The sequence below is a fragment of the Cucurbita maxima genome, unplaced genomic scaffold (assembly GCF_002738345.1).
Source record: "Cucurbita maxima cultivar Rimu unplaced genomic scaffold, Cmax_1.0 Cma_Scf00012, whole genome shotgun sequence".
Lineage (NCBI taxonomy): Eukaryota > Viridiplantae > Streptophyta > Magnoliopsida > Cucurbitales > Cucurbitaceae > Cucurbita > Cucurbita maxima.
The window spans coordinates 5,551,691-5,567,361 of record NW_019272028.1 but is presented as its reverse complement, the minus strand read 5'-3'; positions in this window follow the sequence as shown (position 1 = coordinate 5,567,361).

Sequence of the window (15,671 nt, the reverse complement as noted above, 5' to 3'; positions counted from 1 at the left end):
TTGAGTAACATGTAATTATCTTCTCCTTGTTTGTTCCTTTTAAGTCATTAGTTGATCTCTTTCCTTCGAAGTATGAAGCAACTAGGGTATCATGGGAATTCGTTGGCATATTTTGCACTTTTTCGTTATAGCTCATAAGTTGATAGTTAATACTACAACTATTATTATAACTAGCAGCATCGGTGGACTGAGACAAAACAACAATGTTGTTGTTTTGGATACCGGCAGATTCTTTTTCAGATTTGGCATTTTCTACGCAATTTTCTATATGGGTTAGTTTGGCTATGTTTATGTTACTATGATCCAGTGTTGTTGCCATACATATTTGAGATCATCCTTAGAAATAGGGTTTTTGAAGAAAATAACACTTCCTTCTACCAAATAGGTTTTTGAAGAAAATAACACTTCCTTCTACCAATGCTTTCGTAGCTAATAATAGATCATACACATAATTTGACTTATTGAAACATGAAAAAGGAATACATTCATATCTTATACTTATGAATTTATTTCTAATTCCCATAAAAAGAATAAGAAGAAATAGTTAAGAAATCAAATTAACAGTTTCTTTTTTTTATTTGAGAAGTTGTTGATGGATAAAAACAACTATCCATAAGAATTTCATAAATTCAAACCCAATCATACATCTGCTACTAAAATGAATTGAGTTTTTTTTTAAGGATTGCAACATGTAACCCGATACAAAAAGAAGCATAACATTAACTTTAGACAGTTGCTTAAAAAATTAAAATTAGGATGGTGAAAGAGATTAGTGGAAATACTATGATGCTATGTACCATTGTAAGACTGCTGCCTAAGCAATGAACTCAAGTGCTTGAGAGATAAGGTTTCATGATCCACCACCAAGATATGAAGATTTTTGGCAAACCTAGGGAGAGAATCAGGACCCAATGATCCATATCTTCAACATTTCCTTTGGAGATTTTGAGAGAAAGGAGATTAAACTTCTAGATTTGAGAGAAACTAAGAGGACAAATTTTGGGGGAGAGAGATGAACAACCAGAGAAAGAACAGAGACAAAGTTAAAAGCTTAACATGCAGAGACAAAGTTATAAGCTTAACATGTAGAGACACAAACACAGAAGGTGACACAGAAGGAGACACATAGAAAGTCAGCAACGGTGCTTGGTGCTTAGTGAAACGGGGCTTCATCAAGGCAAAAGCAAGAGGAGAAGGTGACAATTGATAAATAGATGAGAACAAAGAGTGAATGAAAAAGAAGAAAACTGAAATGGAAAGGCATTAAAGAGGAGGAAGTCGGACCTTAAATTAAAGAGCTTCCAAAAGTTGGTAGAGGCAAAATATGGTGTTGAATGAGCAACACCTTACATTACCACCCGCAAAAACAACATGGGAGGTGGGGGTGAATTTGAGAGATTCGTGTAGAAATAAGAGTGAAACCCCACATATTATGCCAATTTTTAGATGGATAAAGATGAACAAGGTCCAACTTTTTGTGATGATCACCATAGAATGGAGAACAGAGGACAAAGGGAGAGGAAGGGGGAGGATACCCCCACTGTGTGTACCCTCCCCTCAATCCTCGGTTTCATCTACTTTCTTTTTCTAATCTGACAATTTTCTATCTCTTATTGCTTTTTCTCTCACTTTGAAATGAGGCATTACATGTAGAGATGAACTGCTTGGACTACACCTTTGACTTTCACCTCTTTTGTTGTGGCCCCTATTCCCAGATCTCTCTCTTGATTTTTCTCTCATTTCACATCATTCAAATCTTGAAAATGAAAAGGCATTAAAAGAGAAGAAAGTTAGACTTTAAATTTGAGAGCTTCCAAAAAGAAGTAGAGACAAAAGATGGGGTTGAATGGGCAACACCTTACATTATCACCAACAAAAACAACATGGGAGGTGAGACATTCATCAAACACATAGAGGGTAATGACAAAGTAGGAAGTTGTGGGGGTGAGTTTGAGTTTAAAGGAGAATATTTGATAGCTAAACGAATCTATGTAGAAATGAGGGTGAGACAGCACATATTATGAAACAGTCTCAGTTTGGATGAGAAGCGGGCAATTGCTGAATGGATGAGAGTAGCACAGAGCTGAAACTGTCTCAGTTTGGATTGAAATTTATATCCACAATTTGAAGTAATTTTACAAAATTGGGTGCTTCAAAAGAAATAAAGAGTGAATGAAAAAAAAGAAATCCAACATGGAAAGACATTAAAAGATAAGAAACTAAGATCTTACCTTCAAGAGCTTCCGAAAGAGATTGAAACAAGGAGGAGGCAAAAGATGGGGTTGAATGGTTAACACTTTGTACTATCAGGAGCAAAAACATGGAAGGGGACATTCATCATACGCTTTAAGCATACCATTAGCTTTAGACCATTGCATAAAAAATTAAAATTAGGATGGTGAAAAGAGATGAATGGAATACTCTATATCATTGAAAGATTGTTGCTCAAGCAATGAAGAAGTGGTTGAGAGACAAGGGTTCATGATCCACTAGCAAGATATAAAGATTTTTGGCAAAGCTAGGGAGAGAATCAGCCGCCCAATGATCCATTTCCTACATTTCTCATTTCTCACAGAGAATCTAAAAGGGAGATTAAAATTCTAGATTTGAGATCATTTCTCACGAAGATTTGTAAAAAGGGAGATTAAACTTCTCGATTTGAGAGAAAACTAGAGAGGAAATTTTGGGGGAGAGAGATGAACAACCGAAAAAGAGAAGAAATAAAGCTAAAAGTTGAAAATGCAAGAAGAGGGAGAGAGTGAGTGATGTTGCTTAGTGAAAGAGAGCTTGATCAAGGCAAAAGCAAAAGGAGAAGCTGGCGATTGGATGACAGTAACCCATAGTTAAAGGAGTCACAGAATTGAAATTTATATCCACGAAATAATTTTACAAAATTTGGTGCTTCAAAACAAACAAAGAGTGGATGAAAAAGAAGAAATTCGACATGGAAAGACATTAAAAAAAGGAAGGAGGGAGACATTCATCTATTAGGAAGTTGTGGGGTGAGTTTGAATTTCAACTAAGAATACTAGGTGGGGACACAAATTTGAATTGAAAGTAATGCCAACTAAAAAGGCGAAATGATTTCTCATTATCTCATTTGAAGTACTGAGCCTCACATGTATTATGCCAATGAACAAGACCCACTTTTTATGATGATCACCACAATTATAAAAGGACAAAGAATTGTGTAAAAGGATAGAGAACTGAGAACAAAGGCGATGGTAGGTATGTATCAACAAAGGCAGAGGAAGAGGGATGGTACCAACAAAGGTGAGGAAGGGGGAGGGCCCCCACTCGGTGTGTACCCTCCTTGAAGTTTCACCTTCCTTTTTTTGTTTTTCATCGATTTCTATATCTTTTTGTGGCTTTCTCTCTAACCTATAGTGATAACTTATTGTTTCTTCTCCTTTCTTTTTCTCTTTTTCATCCGTTTTTGTTTTTGTTTTTGTTTGGTTTATTTCTTTTTTTTTCTGGCTTTCTCTCTCTCCTTTCTTTTTCTGTTTTTCATCCGTTTTCCGTTCTTTTTTGTGGCTTTTCTCTTACATGCAGTGGTGTGGCCTTTTCTCTCTCCTTCCTTTTTTCTGTTTTACATATGTTTTTGTTCTTTGGTGTGGTTTTCTCTCTTACATGCAGTGAACTGCTCTACACTACACTGCAACTTTGACTTTCACATCAATCTCTCTAGACGTTACTTCTAGCCCCCTTTTTGTAGCTTTCTCTCTTATATGTAGTGATGTACCCAAGGTTATATATTGTAAGCTGTTGTTATCTCTCTCTTGCTTGCTTATATATCTCTTTCAAAAATCTCTCTCCACCCTCGTTTTCTAAAACCTTTTTTAAAATCGAGGCTAGATGCTCGATCATACGTCGCTTGGCCGTAGGCGACTCAAGAACAAATTGGCTTAGCTCACTTATCGTTGGAAAGTGAGTGTCGCACAATCGCTAGTCCGCTGCCTTCAAAAGTGCGATTGTGTCAAGAACTGCTCTACACTACACTGCACCTTTGACTTTCACCTCAACCCCTTTTTGTGGCTTTCTCTCTTATATGCAGTGATGAACTGCTCTACACTACATGCACCTTTGACTTTCACCTTAATCTCTCTTGGCGTTACTTATAGCCCCTTTCTCATATTTCTATTTCATATAGTTACTTGTGGCCCCTTTCCTGTATTTCGCTCTCACTTGTTTCCATTTCCCATATTTCTCTCTCACGTATTTTTGTCTTCCCATATTTCTCTGTCACGTGTTTTCGGCTGCTTTCCCATATTTCTCTATCGGGTATTTCAGTTTTCGTTTTCCATATTTCTCTCTCACGTGTTTCAGTTCCCGTTTTCCATATTTCTCTCACGTGTTTCAGTTTCCATTTTCTATGTTTCTCTCTCACGTGTTTACTGTCCATTTCTCATATTTCTCCCTATTACTTGTGGCCCCTTTCCTGTATTTCGCTCTCACTTGTTTCCATTTCCCATATCTCTCTCTCACGTATTTTTGTCTTCCCATATTTCTCTGTCACGTGTTTTCGGCTGCTTTCCCATATTTCTCTATCGGGTATTTCAGTTTTCGTTTTCCATATTTCTCTCTCACGTGTTTCAGTTCCCGTTTTCCATATTTCTCTCACGTGTTTCAGTTTCCATTTTCTATGTTTCACTCTCACGTGTTTACTGTCCATTTCCCATATTTCTCCCTATGGTTACATGTGTTAGATGAAAGTGTCCCACATTGGTTAATTTAGGGAATGGTCATGGGTTTATAATCTAAGAATATACTCTCCATTGGTTTGAGGTCTTTTAGGGAAGCCCAAAGCAAAATCATGAGAGCTTATGCTCAAAGTGGAGAATATCAAACCATTGTGGGTCGTGTTTGTCTAACATAGTATTAAAGTCATGCCCTAAACTTAACCGTGCCAATAGATTGGCAAATCCTCGAATGTCGAACAAAAAAGAAAAAAGGAGTCAAGCCTCCTCGAAGGTACGAAGGCAGTCAAAAGTGACTAAGACTCCAAAGGAGTCGAGCCTCGATTAAGGGGAGACATACTTTGTTCGAGGGGAGGTGTTAAATGAAATTGTCCCACATTGGTTAATTTAGGGAAAGGAGTTGAGCCTCGATTAAGGGGAGACATACTTTGTTCGAGGGGAGGTGTTAAATGAAAGTGTCCCACATTGGTTAATTTAGGGAATGGTCATGGGTTTATACACTCTCCATTGGTGTGAGACAAAGTGTCCCACATTGGTTAATTTAGGGAATGGTCATGGGTTTATACACTCTCCATTGGTGTGAGACAAAGTTGTCCCACATTGGTTAATTTAGGGAATGGTCATGGGTTTATACACTCTCCATTGGTGTGAGACCTTTTTTTTAGGGAATGGTCATGAGTTTATAATCTAAGAATACACTCTCCATTGGTGTGAGACCTTTTGGGGTGGATAGAGTTTATGCTCAAAGTGGACAATATCATACCATTGTGGAGAGTCGTGTTCGTCTAACACGACTCTGGTGAGCACCGATTGGCTCGTAGTTGGACCTTAGGTTGGATCGATCGTGCAGTTAAAAAGCTCGTAGTTGGACTTAGGGTTGGGTCGATCGGTCCGCCTATGGTGAGCACCGATTGGCTCGTCCCTTCTGTCGGCGATGCGCTCTGGCCTTAACTGGCCAGGTCGTGCCTCCGGCACTCTTACTTTGAAGAAATTAGAGTGCCCAAAGAAAAGCCATGAGAGCTTATACTCAAAGTGGACAATATCATACCATTGTGGAGAGTCGTGTTCATCTAACATGGTATCAGAGTCATGCCTTAAACTTAGCCATGCCAATAGATTGACAAATCCTCAAATGTCGAACAAAGGAATCCAAAAAGAAAAAAGCAGTCAAGCCTTCTCGAAGGCACGAATTCGAGTCGAGCCTTGATTAAGGGGAGGTGTACTTTGTTCGAGGGGAGGTGTTAGATGAAAGTGTCCCACATTGGTTAATTTAGGGAATGGTCATGAGTTTATAATCTAAGAATACACTTTCCATTGGTTTGAGGCCTTTTGGGAAGTGCAAAGGACTCCAAAAAGAAAAAAAGGAGTCAAGCCTCCTCAAAGGTACAAATTGAAGTCGAGCCTCGATTAAGGGGAGGCGTATTTTATTCGGGGAGGTGTTAGAAGCCTTTTGAGAAGCCCAAAGCCGCCATGAGAACATTGGTTAATTTCTAAGAATCCACTCTCCATTGGTTTGAGGCCTTTTGAGAAGCCCAAAACTGCCATGAGTCTCCATTGGTTTGAGGTCTTTTGGAGAAGCCCAACTCAAAGTATGAGAGCTTTGTGGAGAGTCTATATACACTCTCCATTGGTTTGACAAAGCAAAGTCATGAGACCTTTGTGGAGAGTCGTGTTGGTCTAATAATATTCAGTGATGAACTCACTGAGTCAACCTAACCTCCTGCTTGTCGAAACTCCTGCCCCTTCTTCCTCAGATTCCTCTCTAATCTCACATAATTTCTCTCTCACCTTGAAACTTGGGCTAATTTCTCTCACCTTGAAACTTGAGGCTAATTTCTCTCTCACCACCATGAAACTTGAGGCTAACTTCTCTCCCACCTTGAAACTTGGATACTTTTGGCCTCTATGCTCAGTTCTTGTATTTCCATCCTAACCATTTAAATCTTGAACTAATTTTGTATAAAAAATTTAATTTAGATTCAAACTTTTTTAACTTTTTATGTTATTACACTCATTCAAAATTAATAAAATTACTCTTTTATTTTGTTTAAAAAATTAAGTTTTGATGTTACCTTCAATTTTTGAAAAAAATCTCAAAAATACTTTAAATTAAAAAAAATACAGTTGCGCCTTAGTTTGGGATGAAAATAGTTAATTTTCTTTTTTCAAAAATACCTTTTAACTTTCAAAAAAGGTTTCAAAAATATCATTAAACTTTCAAAAATGTTTCAAAAATACTTTATAATTTTTAAAAATTTAGAGCTAATTTATGAGATGTTGTACAAGGTGAAGAATGTTAATACAATTTTTAAGATTTCATAACTATTTTTTAAACATAGCACTAATGCTAAGAGTATTTTAAAAAAAAAAAATTAAAAGTTGAAGTGTATTAATGAATGGTATTTTTGAAATGTCATTCAACGTTCAAAGATATTTTTTGAAATAAACTATATTTTTTAACGTTTTTTTAGTTTAAAATTGTTATTTAAACTTTTGAAAGTTGGAAGTATTTTTGAGATAAGTATTAAAAGTATTTTTATTATTTTAGTCTTTATTTTATTCTTAAATTTATTTAATTTTAATATTTCAATTTGTCCATGAATAAAAATAGATTTGGTTTTGAATTTGATTAAGTATAAATAATAAGATTAAATTAGGGTTTGATTAATGGATCCCAACTCTTTTTCCCTATAAATAATAATATCCAATGAAGGAGAGTGTGAGAGTGTGGGTTTAAAAGTGATTAAAATTAAAATTAAATTAAATGTAGCAGTTAATAAATCCTTCTCCACATTATTTTTTATTTTTTATTTTTTTTTTGTTTGTTTGTTTTTTGTTAGCACCAGTATTTTATAAAAATTTTATATTAAATTTATGAAATTTAATTGAATTCAAGCTGAAACGATTGAATCGAGATTATCGAAAGTTAGACTACTACAACGAGCCACACGAGCCAATGCAAGCCGCACATGAGCCACACGAAATGTCGACCACGTTGTGATGAGTCGAAGGTGTGCCTGGGCTTGGGCTACTATTTGGGTAATGGACTGAAGTTTGGGCATGAGGTGTCTGATAGGCTGGGCTTATTGTAAGGCTATACCCGCGGGTTGCTATTTATTTGTAAAATTTTTAATGATATTATTTCTAATTATACTTTGAGAAAAAAAATGATACATAATTGGTAACTTTGCTTCAAACCATGTTAACATTTTCAGTTTTTTTTTTTTTTTTTTTCGAGAAGTTCAAATCCATAACAATTTCATAAACTCAAACCCAATCTGCCACTAAAATACATTGACTTTCTTTTAAGATTATACTTGCTTAAAAAATTAGAATTAGGATGGTGAAAGAGATTAATAAAATGCTCTAACCATTGTAAGATTGTTTCTCAAGCAATAAAGTCAAAAAAGTCAAGTGCTTGAGAGACTATGGTTCATGATCCACCACCAAGATATGAAGATTTTTGGTAAAACTAGGGAGAGAAGATATGAAGATTTTTGGACAACTCTTGCATTTTCACAAAGAGTTTAAAAGAAGGGAGATTAAACTTCTAGATTTTAGAAAGAAAAAAAAAATGAGAGCAAATTTTGGGGATAGATCAACCCCAAAAAGAGAAGAGACAAAGCCAATAGCTCAAAGTGCACATACAAAGATGAAGAAGAAGAAGAGAGAGAGAAAATGACGGGGATTAGTGAAATGGAGCTTCATCAATGCAAAAGCAGTAGGAGAAGCTGGCCATTTTTGAATGGATGAGAGTGGCATAGTTTTGCTGAAAGAGTATTAGTTAGAATTGAAATTTATATCCACGGTTGGAAGTAATTTTACAAAATTGGGTGATTCAAAAGAAACTAAGAGTGAATGAAAAAGAAGAAATTCGACATGGAAAGGCATTAAAAGAAAATGAAGTAAGATCTTACATTTGAGAGGTTCCAAAAAGGATTAAAACAAAAATGTGGCAAAAGTTGGGGTTGAATGGGCAACACCTTACACTATCAGGAGCACGGAGGGGAACATTCGGGGACATTCATAGAACACGTAGAGGGAAATGATAAAATAGGAAGTTGTAGGATGAGTTTAAATTTCAACTAACAATACTTGACGAATCTGAGTATAAATGACAATGCAATAGCATAAATGATGTCAATTCTTAGATAAGTAAAGATGAACAAGATCCAATTATTTGTGAAGATAACGGTAACGATAAGAGGACAAAAGACAAAGATAGAGGAAGGAAGAGGTACCCCACTCGGTGTGAACAAAGTTAGAGGAAAGGGGTGTACCCCCAAGGTGTGTACCATCCCCAAAGATGCCTCTATTTCATCTCCTTTCCCTTTCTAATCCCACTATTTTTCTGCTTCTTTGCGACTTTTTCTCCTTTCGAAATTGTGCCTTACATGCATGGGTAACCCCTCTGCACCTTTGACTTTTCCACGAATCTTGTTTGTGTCTCTTCCTAAATTTCTCTCTCATCCAATCCAATTCAATTTAATTGTGATTAAAACCCCCTTTTAATTTAAAATTAATAAAAATACTTTTTAATTTTGTATTTTGTTAAAACAAAAATATATATTTAAAACTATTCTCTGATTTTTTTTAAAGAGTATTTTTCCAAAAATACTATTAAACTTTTAAAATAGTTTTAAAAATATCATTAAATTTTTAAGAATATTTAAAAAGAATCCATGAGATTTTAAAAATTTTAAAAATATTTCAGAAGATTGAATATTAAATTTTGAAGATCGAATGTATATTTGATTTGAGGGTTAAACTGTTTATCTTGCTTCTTAAGACTCTTCAACCCAGACATTTTTAATTCGTGGTCTAATTCGATAACATTTTGCTTCGAACATAGGAGTTGCTAAGAGTAAAATTCGGGAAAAAGAATCCATTATATGGGAAATACTTCAGGAAGTTATGCAGGGGCATCCTGTATTGCTAAATAGAGCGCCCACTTTGCATAGATTAGGCATCCATGTCTTCCAACCTATTTTAGTGGAAGGACGTGCTATTTGTTTACATCCATTAGTTTGTAAGGGATTCATTGCAGACTTTGATGGGGATCAAATGGCTTTTCATGTACCTTTATCGTTGGAGGCTCAAGTAGAGGCACGTTTACTTATGTTTTCTCATATGAATCTCTTGTCTTCGGCTATTGGGGATCTCATTTCTGTACCAACTCAAGATATGCTTATTGGGCTCTATATATTAACGAGCGGGAATCGCCGAGGTATTTGTGCAAATCGGTATAATCCATGTAATCGCCAAAATAATAAAAATGAAAATTTTTTCAATAATAACTATAAATATACGAAAGAACCATTTTTTAAAAATAAATCTTTAACTTTTAGTTTATTCAAGATTTTTAAAGACATTAACATTATAGAAGTAAAACATACCTATTTATTGATTGATTTCAATTCGAAAGTTTTCTCCATTATCATTGATAAAGCTATCTGGACCTCTCCCGTTTTCGAGAATAGTGTTCCTTAGCCACTCGTTGTATTTATCTACATCACTCAGATTAAAGTCGTTGTCAAAGTCATGTGGATCATTTCTAAAACATTTAAGAGATAATCTTATTCTACTAATTGTTGTTGGTTTCCGTCATTTCCAAAATTTGGAGCAATATGGTCCATGTTGGTTGAATCAAGTAAAGCGATGTTCTTTGACATTAACTGAATCCCTTTTGATGTGCCGCTAAATTCCATTGCTTCTAGTTGCTGAGCTACATCAGCTTGACGTATATCTGGGAATTGAATTTCATCAAATACACAGAAGAAGTTACCTCTTGAGTCGTCTTATTGATGCTATATGGAACTAAATTGTAGTTTCAACCAACATGCAGAAAATTGTGGTCAAGCATTATGAGACCATGATTTACAAAGTTGGCGCTAACAAGCAGTCTAGGATTAGGCACAGGCTTAGGAGCAAAGTCTGTATCTTTTTCCTCCTGAAAGAGATGTTGAACCTCCGTGTGTATATTTGTTTGCCTCATGATTCTGGTGTGTAGATTTGTGCGCCTCATAATTGTGCTACTTTTGCACCAATGGAGGAAGTTGAGTCCACACTGAGAAATTGAATTTGGATGCTTCCATCCTTGGGCCTAATTTATTTTTTTTTCTCGCTTTTCGTGGACTCTACTTGTGCTTTGTATTTCTAATAGGTTTAAGAGCAATAATTCCTCGTTTATTCATAAACAACTAAAAGTACATAGTAGGAAAATAGTAAGCAAACTTGATAGAAGAATGTCGGTAGGTGGTTAGCTACCTGGTATAGGGTCAAGCATGGTTCATTCATCAATTTAAGTATAAGTTTTGGGCGACCTTCAATACCAAAAGTTGTGAGAGAGGTTAAATTACATTTATCACCCAACTTGTTGAGAGCGTCAGAGAACTTGCGACGTCATTCCTTATTCCAAACAAGACGTGATCTGGTATTATTGGAAATATAATATTCCGTCTCTCTTCCATTATTCTCATCCGCTCTTGTATGTTCAAAATTGGTAGGTTTTGAATAATTTGTAACTCTCTTCACCTTGTTTGTTCCTTCTATGTCATCCGTTGATCTCTTTCCATCAAAGTATGAAGCAACTAGGATATCATGGGAATTAGTTGGCATATTTTGCACTTTTTTGTTATAGCTCCTAACTTGATAGTTAAAACTACAATTATTATTATAACTAATTCCATGGGTGGACGGAGAGTAAACAACGGTGTTGTCGTTTTGGATATCGACAGATTCTTTTCCAGATTTAACTTTTTCTACGCAATTTTTTTTATGGGTTAGCTTGGCTATGTCCATGTTATTACGATACACGTGTTGTCATACATATTTGAGATCATCCTTAGAAATAGGTTTTTGAAGAAAATCACACCCCTTCTGCCAATACTTTCATAGCTACCTTCAAGTTTATCACTGAAAACATAACTGCCCCACAAATAAATAGCTTGAGAATAACGAAGACATTTAATTGAATGAGATAGTAAAGCAAAGTTGAACTTACAAATGACAGATATATTCATCTTAAGGAGCACGTGCAAGAACGAAAAACTGTCCATATCAAGCATGCTAACGTTAGACATGACAAGATTGAATTGGTCACCTTTTTCTTGAATCATTGATAGAGCAATACATCCTAGTCTAGTGGTCACAACCGAAGATTACACAAATAAAAAAATAAAAAAAAAACTAAAAATAAAATAAAATCATGCCATGCACAATAAGTTCATTGAAAAGGAAAAACAAAAGCTTAAAACTGAAGGATATTATTGTAACTAGTCCCACAAATGAACAGACAAACCAATTATACTTTGAGAAAATGGAAAGATAATAGATTAGATACACACCTAATTTGTCTTATTCAAATATAAACTAGGAATGCATTCATATCTTATACTGAATTTATTTCTAATTCCCACCCAAAGAAAAAGAAGAAATTGAGAAGGAGGGACTGTGCTTTGTCATTAAGAAAATATTCTTATATGGAAATATACTATTAAATAAAAACATCACAACAACCATAAAAAAAACCTAGAAATCAAAATAAAATAGCTAAAGAAATCAAGTTAACCGTTCTTTTTTTTTTTTTTTTGGGTGAGAAGTTGTTGATCAATCACACAACGATCCATAACAATTTCATAAGCTCAAACCCCATCATACATCTACCACTAAAATTCATTGAGTTTTTTTCTTTTTAAGGTTTCAACATTTAACGGGATACAAAAAGAAGCATTGCATTAACTTTAGACGGTTGCTTAAGAAATTGCAATTAAGATGGTGAAAGAGATTAATGGAAATATTGTGATGCTATGTACCATTGTAAGACTGCTCCTAAGCAAGGAACTCAAGTGGTTGAGAGACAAGGTTTCATGATCCACCACCAAGATATGAAGATTTTTTACAAAACTAGGGAGAGAATCAGGGACCAATGACCCATAGCTTGCAACATTTCCTTTGGAGAGTCGGAGAGAAAGGAGATTAAACTTCTAGATTTGAGAGAAACTAAGAGGGCAAATGTTGGGGGAGAGAGATAAACAACCTAAAAAGAGTAGAGACAAACTTAGTTTGAGAGTATCTCAGGTCAAATTTTGGGGGAGAGAAATGAACAACCCCAAAAAGAGCAGAGAGAAATATAAAAGCTTAACATGCACAGACACAGATACAAAAGGTGACACAACAGTTCTTGGTGCTTAGTGAAACGGGGCTTCATCAAGGTAAAAGCAAGAGGAGAAGGGGACAATTGATAAATAGATGGGAACAAAGAGTGAATGAAAAAGAATAAATCTTAAATGGAAAGGCATTAAAAGAAAAGGAAGTCAGACCTTAAATTTGAGAGCTTCCAAAAGTTGGTATAAAAGATGTCGTTGAATGGACAACACCTTACATTACCACCCGCAAAAACAACATGAGAGGTGAGACATTCATCAAACACATAGAGGGCAATGACAAAGTAGGAAGTCATGGGGTGAATTTGAGTTAGAATACTTGGTGGATACACGAATTTGAGTAGAAATGAGAGTAAGACTGCACATATTATGTCAATTTTTAGATGGATAAAGATGAATAAGGTCCAACTTTTTATGATGATCACCATAAAGCAGAGGACAAAGGGAGAGGAAGGGGGGAGGATACCCCCACTCTATGTGTACCCTCCCCACAGTCCTCGGTTTCATCTACTTTCTTTTTCTAATCTCACCGTTTTCTATCTCTTTGTTGCTTTCTCTCTCACTTTGAAATGAGGCCTTACATGTAGAGATGAACTACTTAGACTACATGTGACTACACATTTTGACTTTCACCTCAAGTTTGTCCTATCTCCTATTCCCTAATCTCTCTTTTGATTTCTCATTCATCTCACACCATTCAAATCTTTAAAATTAGTTTTCTTTTAATTTTTTTTTCCTCCACTCATTTAAAATTAATAAAATTTCTCTTTAATTTTTATTTTTATTTTGTTTAAACTAATAAGTTTTAATAATAATAATCTCAAAAATATTCTTAAATTTTAAAAAATAAAATAAATAAATAAATAAATATATCTATATATATATATTAGATGAAAATCATTAATTTATATTTTAAAATACTCTTGAACTTTTCATAAAAAATTTAAAAAATATCATTAAATTTTTAATAATCTACCTTTGAATTTTAAAAAATTTAGAGTATATATATATATTTTAATATAATATTAATGGTAAGAATATTTTTAAAGTTTTTTAAGAAGTTAAAAAAGAGTATTTTAGCTTAAGGCTATTTTTCAATTTTCTTTTTTTTAGGTTTAAAGTTGTAATTTAAAATCTTAAAAGTATGGAGTAATTGTGAGATAAAGCACTCACATATATTTATTAATTTAATTTTTATTTTATTCCTAGATATATTTAATTTTAACATTTATATTTGGCTATTAATAAAAATAGATTTGATTTTAAATTTGAATAGTGATAAATACTATCAATAAATAAATAATATTAAATTAGGGTTTGAACGAGTGAGAGGGTGGGTTAAAAAATGATTAAAATTAAAAATAAAATGGAGTGGAGTTGTAATTATAATCCTTCTATTTTTTTTTATATATATATAAGTTTTTCTGTTATTTGTTTTACTCTAATTGTTTTTATATGTTATTTAGTTTTCATATTTTGATTTTTTTTTTCACCACCAATATTTTATGAATTTATTAATATTAAATTCATGAAAAAAATTTAAAACTATTTATTGATATGAAATAAATTGTGTTTATAAATTCTTAGAGTTTGAGAGAAGTTCATGAGCAAATTTTGGGGAGAGAAATGAACAATCCAAAGAGGAGAAGAGGAGAAGAGACAAAGCTAAATGCTCAACATGCAGAGCCACAGACATAGATGAAGAAGAGAGTAAGTGACCGTGCCTAGTGAAACAAACGGGGCTTCATCAAAGAAAAAGCAAGAGGAGAAGCTGAAAATTGCTTAATGGATGAGAGTAGCTCATTGCTAAAAAAGTTTTAGTTGAAATTAAAATTTATATTTTACAAAATTGGGTGTTCCAAAAAAAACAAAAAAGTGAATAAAGAGGAAGAAATCCAACCTAAGGAAGTAAGATCTTTAACTTTGAGAGTTTTCAAAAGGGATTGAAACAAGGAGGCAAGAAGTGGAGTTGAATGTGCAACACCTTGCAATATGAGAAGCAAAACATGGAGGGGGACATTCATTAAACACGCAAAGGGCAATGACAAAGTAAGAAGTTGTGGGGTGAGTTTGAGTTTCAACTGAGAATACTTGGTGGGTACATGAATCTAAGTAAAAATGAAAGTGAGACAGTATAGATTATGCCAATTTTTTGGTGAATATAGATGAACAAGGTCCTACTTTTTTGTGATGATAGCCATAACTCTAAGAGGACAAAGAACAGAAAACAGAGGACAATGAGGTAAAGGAAGGGGAACACGACTCCTTTTTCATCTGAGTCCTCCTTTTTCATTTTTTTTTTTTTCTAATCTCACAATTTTCTGTTTCTTATCGCTTTCTCTCTTACTCAGGGCCCTTATTCTAAAATTTCTCTTTCATCCTACATCATTCAAATCTTGAACTAATTTTATGTAAATAAATTAGTTGAGATTCAAACATTTTAATTCTGTCCGTTTTACTCATTTAAAATTAATAAAAATATTCTTTAAATTTTATATTTTGTTTGAAATATAAGTTTTGTGGTTACCTTTCGATTTTTGAAGAAAGTCTGAAAATACTTTTAAATTAAAAAAAAATACCCTATAATGAAAATAGTTAATTTTTTTTTTTTAAATACCCTCCAATTTTTAAAAACGTTTAAAAAATATCATCTAACTTTTAAAGATGTTTCAAAAATACCAATGAGTTTTTTAAAAATTAAAATTTTCTTATAAAGATAAATGGTGTTAATACTATTTTTAAAATTTAATGAGTATTTTTAAATACAAATTCATTGGTTGGGCATCACTTAAGTTCAAGACTAATAAAA